We start from the raw sequence: 10,484 nt of genomic DNA on the forward strand, positions 1-10,484 counted from the left end.
AGATTGTTGATGACAAAAATGTCATAGTTGTATTTTGTTCGATACCAAATTCATGGGATGGTTTGATGATGAATCTCAGTAATGGTACAGATCTCAATATGGAGTTAGTCGTGCCCACATTACTTACCAAAGAGTCTCGTAGAAAAATACAAGGGAAGTCTATCGGCAATGCTACGATGGTTAGAGGAATGTCTAAGGAGAAGGGTACCGGTGGGAGAGATTAGATGAGATCCAAATTGAAAGGACACAAAATAGGTAAGTATTGGAATTACAGAAAGAATTGTCACTAGCGCAAAAATTCTAAACTCAAGAAAGAAAATCAGGAAAATTATAAACCTGATTCGGATGATCAAGCAATAGATTCAAAGTGTTCCCAAGTAAAACTAATTAAGAAAGACAATTCATCCGAGGATGGAAAGTATTGTTAGTAGTGATTCCACGAGAGAATCTAAGCCATCAATGGATCTTAGATTCGGGCGCTTCGCTTCTGTAACTCCACTTAGAATTATTTCTATACATATCAATCATGGAATGGTAGCATAGTTTATATGGGTGATAATAGCACGTGTCAAATTATGGGCAGAAGAGTCTTCTATCATTGAGAAAGTTCAATGAAGATGGTTATATTTTTTTTTTAATAAAAAGAGTATATTAAAAATTGTTAAATGTGTGATGGTGGTGATAAAAGGAGAGTTAATGAGTGATTTATATCTTTTGATCAGAGATATCATGGTTAGCGATGCTATATTTGCAAATACTGTGAGAAACTCTATTACTATCTGACACAGACGGTTGGACAATATGAGCAAGCAAGGATTAAAAGTACTTAATGAAAATTTATTTCCTAATTTAAATTCCATTAATTTAGATTTTTGTGAGGATTTCCTGTCTAAAGAGCTTCATCGAGCTCGCTTTACCAAATTTACTAATACAAGTAATGATGTTTTAAATTTAACTCCTTATACTTTGGAGGGTCCATTTGAATCCTTGAGATGTTTGAAGTACTTTGTTTCCTTTATTAATGATTTCTTCGGTAAGATATGAGTTAACATGTTGAAAAGAAAAAGTAATGCTTTTACTTGTTTTATCAAGTTTAAAGTATTAGTTGAAAATTAGAAGGAAAAAAAATTAAGTATCTGAGAACTAATAATGGAGTCCTGTACACTTCAAAAGAATTCAAGGATTTTTATAGTGAGTATGGAATTGAGAGACACTATACACTCCCTGGTACTGCACAGCAGAACAGAGTTGCAAAATGTATCTACCATATGCTTATGGATCATGTTAGGAGCATGCTAAGTTCGGTTAGGCTCTAGTAGTGTTTGGGCAGAAGCCATTAATATGACTTGTTACTTGGTAAATCATTCTCCTACTATTGTACTAGGTTAAAAAATCACTTACGAGATATAGTCTGAAAAATTATTAATTATTCGTTCATTTGTAGTTTTGGTTGAGATACTTATGCATGGATTTTCAAAGGGCACAAGATTAAGCTGCATATGATATCAAGAAAGTGTATTTTTTATAGCTATGCAAAGGAAACAAATGGGTACAGATTGTGGGATCCTACTGCCCACAAGTCAATAATTAGTCAAGATGTGGTTTTCAATCAAAATTCATTAACGAAAGATATAAAATTGTCGAGCTCAAAGTCAGAAGAGATAGTTGAATTGGAATATTTAAATGATGTTCATCAACCTATTTATTCAGAAAGTCAGCAAGTTGATGATATTGTTAAAGATGAAGTTAATGAAGAGCATGTAAAGGAGATACTTAGTGCTAAAACTCAAGGTGATCAAGGTTAACCAAAGGGAGCTACAAAACTTTCTTTTTAGTTTAAGGATTATGTTATAGCTTATGCTTGCATGAAAGAAAAGAATGAGCCTTATTCATACTAAGAGGCATGTGAATCTATAGTTGCTAGCTAATAGAAAGTGTCCATATAGGAAAAGCTAGAAGTTCTACATAAGAACTACAAGACTTGAAAATTGGTTAAATTAACTAAGGGACGGAAAGCTATTTATTGAAAATTGGTTTATAAGCTGAGAAATGATACTAACAAGAATATTGAAGGATATAAAACCCTATTTAGTGGTAAAAGATTATGTTCAGAAATTAGGTATTGACTTTAAAGAAATTTTATTTTTAATTATTTGTTCAATACTATTCATACTATGTTGAGTATGGGAGTGGTGCTTGACTTGGACCTTGAACAGTTGGATGTAAAAACTACTTTTCTAAATGAGAATCTTTATGAAGAAGTTTATATGACTCAACATGAAGGTTTTAATGAAAAAGAAGAAGAATCTAGTTTATTAGCTAAATAGATCACTTTACACTTTAAAGCAAGCGCTGAAGTATTGGTACAAGTGGTTTGATTCCTTTGTTGTGAGCTTGTGATTTCAAAGATGTGGGGCAAAATTTAAGCCTATATTTGTAGCTATAGTAATGGTGGTTTATTGTCTTACTATTGTATGTGGATGACATGCTAGTTGTAGGTATTAATCGAGGTACAATTTCAACAATAAAAGCTCGTTTCGCTATGAATTTAATATGAAGGATTTACGTGTCATTAATCAGATTCTTAGGATTACCGTACTCAAAGACAAAAGGAACAAAAAAATCTGAATAACTCATAACGGTTATATTGAAAGAGTTTTGCACCACTTCAATATAAAGAATTCTAACCCCGTAAGTACTTCATTCCTTGTTGGTTACAAGATTTTTTCATATCAGTGTTCTAGTATAGATGTAGAGAAGGCAAATATGTCTCAAGTATCATATTCATCAGTGATAGGAGCTTTATATTTGTCTGTTGTGCAGCACGCCAACAACACAGTGAACTGAGATCCAATCTCCGGTCTCACCCACAAATGATAAACAAAAAGAAATATAAACTATAAAAAGAATCAAAACATTCCAAACAAACCACAAGACAAGATATACGTAGAAAAACCCCAACAAGGGTAAAAAACCACAGATGCAAACTTCCACTATGAAGAAAAATAAAGATTACAAGACAATATACTAACCTATCCCTCAGAGTACAAAGAAAACGCACTACCAAAAAAGCAACCAAAGGCTACGGATTACAATAGTTTTTGGCTATGGATGAAGACTGTAGCTAAATTACTACGGCTTAAATCCGTAGCTAAAGATAATTAAACCGTAGCTAAAAGCTACCACCACCACTCGTACCTACAACCTGAAACGACCCCATAAGGGACTCTACGATGCACATTAAAATATGTGTGCCCCATCTAATATGTCTATTCATTTTGAAAGAGCATTTTTGGGCAAGAGCCTAAAAAAGGAAGTAGTTCGAAGGCTCAAGTGGACCACACTTTAAGAAATAGTGGAGATTAAATACTTGCCATTGATCGATGGTGTGGTTTAAGTTGACATTCGATTTTCTTATATTTTGGGGTCAATCCCTATAAAAAAAAATTTAAAATTTAATGGACAGAGTGGATATATGAAATGTATCATGATGGATCCCACAAAGTCGCCCTTAAGAGGGCCGTTCGTCCATGACCGTCAAAACTGCATGAGGTAAACAACTACGGTCCATGGCTTTTAGCTACGGATTAAAACCATAGCCAAGCCGTAGCAAGTAAAAATGCAGAAACTCTTACTATGTTGCCCCTTTTCTTTTCCCCCCTTGCACGAAATCTTTCATCTCCCTCCACTCTAAACCCATTCTGCGTCCATCTCACGAAACCTTTCATTTCCCTCCACTCCAAACCCATTCGGCGTCCATCTCTCTCTCTCTCTCTCACTCTCTCGATCTCTTGATCCCTCCACTCCAAACCCATTCGGCGTCCATCTCTCTCTCTCTCTCTCACTCTCTCGATCTCTTGATCTCCCGATCTCTCGTGCCCCTTTTCACTCTCTTGATCTCCCCTGTCACAAACCCCTCTTCTCTCCCTAACCATCCCCCTCTCTCTTGATCTCACAAAGACTTCCCTCTCTGACGCCATAATCCGCGTCCATTTTAGGTATGCAAGAATGATTTTCTTCTTCTTCTTTTTTCTTTTTTTTTCTCTTTTAAATATTCATATTGCTGTCTTTTTTTCTTTTTCTTTTTTCATTTTTTTTAATTGGATTGGGTTTTTTTATATATTTTATTTTTATTTTATTTTAGTTTTTTTTTCTCTTATGAATGATATAGATGTTTTAATATGCCAAAATAACAATCTACTCAAGGATTTGAATGGCATGGATGTTAATGAGGCAGAGTAATGATCCTCATGTGTATAAGGAGCCCAATTATAGGTAATATTGAGAAGAACATTCCTCTTAACTTAGTAGTAATTCTCCATAAATTGATTTTGATTAGTTATCTTCCTTGGACTTGTGTACAATACCCGAAGCAGGAATGTAAAGTTGAGGGTAATGCCTACTGAGGTGTTTCCTTGCTGATTTCTATTTGCAATCACATACTCACTTTCCCCATTATGTTCATGTTATATCTACAACGTTCATCCATTTTTTTTAATTTTTATTTTATTTTTCATATGAATATGGGGTATGAACCCAAAATGGAAATCTGATCCAAATCATGTGTGGACCACACGACAGGAAAGAGTGGTAACTGAATGTCCACCATTAAAAAGTAAAATCCTCTTCAGGGCTAGAAAAAGGGGTGCGGCTTCTGTGGATCCCTCGATTGATGTAGCTTACATTAATGTCGTCCATCCAACTATAGTGTTTGGTTTTGAGATGGTTGGGCGTTTGTGGTAATGTTTTGCCTTTTGGCACTTCTTCAATAAAAGTGCATTTAATTACCTTTAAAAAAAATCTATGATCTTTTGGTGGGTTGTTCAAAAGCTATAGCTAAGGGGGTTATCCATGGTGTTGGCATTCAGTGGTTGGGATTCAATTGCATATGGAGAATTAGTGCAATGAGCTTCTTCTTCTTTTTTTCCTAGAGGAAAATTTTTGGCTTTGAATCCATGGATTTGTGGAGTTGGGAATTTGCCAAATCCATGGAGAGATTCTTATTTGGGGTTGGGGTTGTCCATGTAAAGGGTTTGTGGATCTTAAATTTTTTTTTCCATGTCATTTTGTTGTATGGACATGCAGTCCTTTCCAATCTGAAGTCTCAATTATTTGGCAAATTCTTCCTTATGGTATAATGTGGGGGCCATGGAGAGAAATTCTATAATCCTTGAGGGAAAGACATTATAGATTGGCTCTGTAATTCAATTGATTTCCTTAATGATCAAAAGTTAGAGCTTAGAAGGTGTTTGGTTGATTTGCCAAATAATACCTTCTTTAGAGAAACGAACTCCATAGTTTGTGGTGGGGAATTTTTTGCCAAATCCAAATCCATGGGGAGTGTCTTAAATGGGGTTGGGGCTGCCATCATGGGTTGTAAGCTGTTTTGGGGTCTTAAATCCAAATCTATTGGGAATTTTTTGCTGAATATTTCAATTGACTTAATAAGGTGGTTATATCCTACAAATTATTTCATGTTTTGAATGTATGATGATGAGATGCAAGCTTGCCAAAGTACTGCTAGATGCAAAACCTCATAGGTCAAATCATTCGACTTCTTAATGCAACTCATGTGTCTGGAGAAATTGGTTTTTCTGTTGATAAATACATGTATATGGTTCACAAATATGGAGGAGAATATAGTTAGAAGAATCTGGCTTCTTAATGTAGTCACACCAAAGATTTTCTCCAAGGCTAATGGTATTTTACATTAAGAAGCAATTTGATAATTCTAATGGAAACCAAAATCACTGGGTTGCCACATCTTTGAGAGCTCAATGACCCAAAGGTATTATTGTAGCCATTGAGTTGGCCTTTTTACTAGTTAATGTTATTTTTCATGTAAATGTTCATTGGATAACATTTGTTGATTTACTTTTTACTTTCTGTAAAGTAATTGAGTTTTTTTTCCCCTTTTTTTTCTTTTTCTTTCTTTCTTACTTTTTTAAGCATAAATACTTTTTGATCCTTTAGTGTGGTAATATAGAATTTTTCAAAGGATTTGATGCATCTTCATTTTCTTTATACTCCATTTGGCTGATTAATTTGAGTTTCTGTAAAACATAAAAAGAAAGAGCATTAGTCATACAAATTCTTTAGTCTTGCAAAATTGCTGAGGAGCCGAGCTTTGTAAAACCTGATGTCATACCAAGATGCCTATTTCGAGAGTTGATAGTGAGCAGCTTGAGTGTTCTCAACAGCCATTACTTGACAACAACTTCGGAACTGTTTTCTCAGCTTTGCCTCCTAGCTTCATTGAACTATTGACTGGCTGTTTGAATGAACATGAGAACAATGGTAAGATATGCAAACTATATTTACTAGTTTCTTTAGTATGACATTCTCTCTATTTGTATAGTTTTAAAATTTTGAACTTTTTTTGTTGCAGAGATGCATATCGGATTCTTCTTTTCATGGTATGTGAATTTCTTCCATTACTAGTTCTCTGCTTCTAATCTAAAGGTTGTGCCAAGATCGACCTGATTCTTTGTACAGGGCATCAAGATGGTGGGATCCTTCTGTTGTATGGATTGGATCATACATATGTACTATGCTGTCACATGTTTTGGTGTGAACATGACCTGACTGTGCTCGTTTGTGGGCTTAGTAAAGCTCTTCCTCACTAGTTGCTTCAAAAAGGAAAAAAAAAAAAAGAACATAAAAAAAAGAGCTCTTCCCCATAATATATATGGGATCCATTAATCAACTCCTAGTAAGTAGCATGGAAGTCATTGTCCTCCCATATTGTAATTAACCTATCCAATAGGATTGCTCTATCATGAAATTAAACATTTGTGTAACATCTATGTACTCTCTTGCTTTCTATATAAACCGTAACAGAATATGAACCAAAGCAAGAAAACAAACCTTCTCTCTCTCTCTCTCACATCTTTTACATACTTTACATACTTGTACAACGAGAGTATCAAATAGTTTACATGTTTGAGGGAGGTCGTTTAAATCCTGAGGAGTTTTTTTGCTATGGTCCCTTCCAATGAACACTGCTGATATTCAAATAAAGCTAAAGAGATTGGAGCAGTTCTATGGAACAAATTTTTATAGTGGCAACAAAATGAGGTGTGTTTGCTGGCAGAGTTAAAATTGGCTCTCAAAATCCGCATTGTGTGTTTTAAGGGCCTGTTTGGTTTATCCATGGCTTTATACATTTTCTTAGACTTTGTATTCTAGTTTCTAAGGGCTTGTTTGGTGCCACTTAAAGATGTGTTTATCTCATTTTATTCAATCTTGATTATGTATTAGAAATCTTATTCAATTGTAATTATGTATTAGAGATCAATTCTTTTGGTAGGGATTAAAAATAAAACCAACAACTTATAATTGTGGTCTCTAATACGTAATTAAAAAAAAAAACCACAATCATGTAAATGGTCTTCGGACTTGCTCCAATGGTTAATGTTGTAGCTTCTTTTGGTTGTTTCCAATTTGTGTTTTCCTATGAAAAATTGGCAATTCTATGCCCTATAGCCTATGGACCTTCAAATCCTCTGGTTAAGGAATTCCACTCCCACTATGGAATATTACATGGAACTTTGTTGATAATATTTACATCTTGTATCAGTTTCAGGTGTCAACCTTGTTAACCTTAAATCAGAGGCCTAGATCTTCCATTCGTTTAGTCATGGGCCCGGCATAGATCCTGCCTACTTTGATCTCATTGGAAGTAAGTCATAGTTCAAGGCCTTCCTCAAGATCCTAAACATTGGTTCGACCTTTGATGATCTAGGACTGACCCACATCCTTAGATAGCCTGGTGCAATTGCTCCATGGAAAAGATAGATGGCAAAGGACTTGTTCCTGGGCAGAACTATGGTCCCCTGCCTTGGCTTGGCAATGGGTCTGGTTCATGTTCATGCTAACTAGCAATGGCTTGGCTTGGCTTTGGTGTAGAAAGTTCCGTGTGCTAACAAGGAAGCCCATGTCTTGGTTGCAGTCTGTCTTCTATTTATTTATGTCTTTATTATTTATGAAATGTTTATTTTCTGACCTGATTGCAATTTAAAAAAATATATATTTTTTGAATGGTGAAAATTTCAAATATACTGCCTAATCCACAAAACAACTAGTTGTTTTCCAAGTCCAACATCCATATGAATTTTCTTTAGCATTTCCTTGATTAATATAGCTCTAAAAATATTCCTTACAGCAATATGTACCAGATTGTTATTTGGACTCCTGGCTGAGCACTGGATGTTTAATTCATGCAGTGTCTTGTCGAGTACAATGCAGCATTAGCATTAATCTGCTTCATAAAGAATGGAAATGCTTCCTTAACTCTTGTTAATATGAAAATGCCATGTTTTCCTTTGTTTTTGATGTTATGGGATGAAATAGTCTAGTATGTTTCCCAATAAATTCAATTTATATTGTTTTCAATTGGCATTTGTCTACCTAGTATCATTGGTAGTCAGGTGGTCTAGGATCTGGCATTTAAAAGAGATCTTGCAGATGATGAATTTGATGAAATGCACTAACAGTTTACATTCAATGGAGAAAAATATTTGGTAGTTAGGATCTTCTAATTAGGGAGATTTTTTAAAAAAAATTAAAAACTTAAAAAATTTCATCCATGATGGCGGGCATCAGATCAATGGCATGGATGAACTAGTAATGAGCCCTAAATTTACAGATTATGAACCAAACAGGGAAGTTTCATGTTGGTGACAAACATGGAACTCAGCATTTAAAAAATGATATTTAAAATCTTGCCAAAGTATAATTATATTAGTAAATAAAAATTTACTAAAATACCTTTAAAATAGTAAGGCCTTTTTTGGTAGAAACCTAAAAATGAGCTCATCTCATGTTAGTGTTGATTGACATGTTGGATTTCATATCAGTTTTCCTCCAACTTTTTAATAAACTTAGATGTTTGTGGTGTATTGTCTTACAATGTCTACAAAATGCAGGTTAATCTTTCTACTGGTCAAATGATGGATTTGATACCTTGATGCTTATCAAACGCAGCCAATAGGCACAATCAGTGGAAGGGACTGTTTGGTAGGTTGGATTGGGAAGGAAACTTCCCAACTACCATCACAGACCCTCAACCCATGGGTAAGGTTGGCATGTGCTTTCACCTATGCCTGGTGTTTACTATCCCCCATATAGAATGGGATTCATCCTATGCCTGGTAACTCCTCTCCATTCTTGACATTTGGTGGGTTTTAATAGGGAAAGCATGAACATACCCCGATATTCCAACAGATGAGCAATCCCAATCATGATCCCTTGTTCTTAGAAATGGCCATTTTATGCATGTAATCTTGAAATTACAAAAATAATAATAATAATAATAATAAAATAAAATTGATGATCCCCCCAAATTTTGATTCTACAGTTTTGCTAGAGTTTTACAGACCTTGGTGTGCAAGAAACTAGCACCAATCTTAATTGAAGTCGCAGTCTCATTTAAATCTGATGAGGACGTGATCATTACAAAATGCTCCTCTGATTAAGGTAGCCACTTTCACCCACCATACACATTTCTGGGTGGTATTACCTAATCTCTTTTTGAAATAACTTGTGTTCTTTGGTCACTTTGCTTCAATTGTTGGTGTGAAGTAGCTCAGATCCTTCTTTCCAAATGGTGAATTACTTTGTGCTAGGCCTTCAGACTGTAGTTATTCTAAATGCCTTTTGCATTATTGCATCTGCGGCAACTTTTCTGCTCCCTTTGTTTCAAAGAATTTTACTTGGTTTGTTCTTTGCCTTCAGGTATTGTGGACGGAGTCAGCCACACAGTCCCAATCTATGAAGGTTATGCTCATAGATCTCAGAAGAAACATAATGAATCACCATCATCAACATCATCTAAAGCTATCTATCTATCTTATTCTAAAAAATATCCCTGCTAATGCGGACTGTAAACTGAAGATTTGTGATTTTGGTCTTGCATGTGTATCATTCAATGATGCTCCATCAGCTATTTTCTGGATTGTATGTTGCTCTTCCGTGTTGTGTTTGATGCCTGTTATTTGCAGCTTCTGACCATGATTAATATCTGGCCTTTTGGATTTTATTATGTTCTGCAATTTTGTTTTCCTTGCAAGTTGCAACCCATTGCCATTTTGTTGATTGTTCCAGTGCTTTCTCATCTGGCTTTTGGATGTCACCTAATCTCTATTTGTTTTTTGTCATTGCTCTAGAGAATTTTCGAGCACTTTGCATAGGTAAGCCAACACTGTCTGTCATTTTAAGTATTAGGTTATTCCTTAAGTTTATGTTACACTAATGCAAATACTCAGATTTGGACTTCTTTTCTCATTACAAGAAGTGTGTACTGAAAGCATTGTTAATATTGAAAATAGTTAGTTGTAGTTAGGGTTCAAATTATCATTTGAACACCATACAATTTTTTTTTGCAATACATTACCAATACCAGCACAATTCAATTTTATCATATTGCCCCATGGGTGTGTCACAATGCATTCTTACAATACATTCTGCTATTTTGAGCCTTGGTT

The 10,484-nt window shown here is 34.9% G+C and overlaps 1 long non-coding RNA gene across 1 annotated transcript; it reads left to right on the forward strand.

Moving 5' to 3' along the window:
- The first annotated feature begins 8,579 nt into the window (after window positions 1-8,579).
- On the forward strand, window positions 8,580-10,034 carry LOC131238562 (uncharacterized). The gene is made up of 2 exons (XR_009167925.1): window positions 8,580-9,477; window positions 9,736-10,034. It is a non-coding gene; the product is annotated as an uncharacterized LOC131238562 (long non-coding RNA).
- Window positions 10,035-10,484: the final 450 nt, after the last annotated feature.

The sequence above is a fragment of the Magnolia sinica genome, chromosome 3 (assembly GCF_029962835.1).
Source record: "Magnolia sinica isolate HGM2019 chromosome 3, MsV1, whole genome shotgun sequence".
Lineage (NCBI taxonomy): Eukaryota > Viridiplantae > Streptophyta > Magnoliopsida > Magnoliales > Magnoliaceae > Magnolia > Magnolia sinica.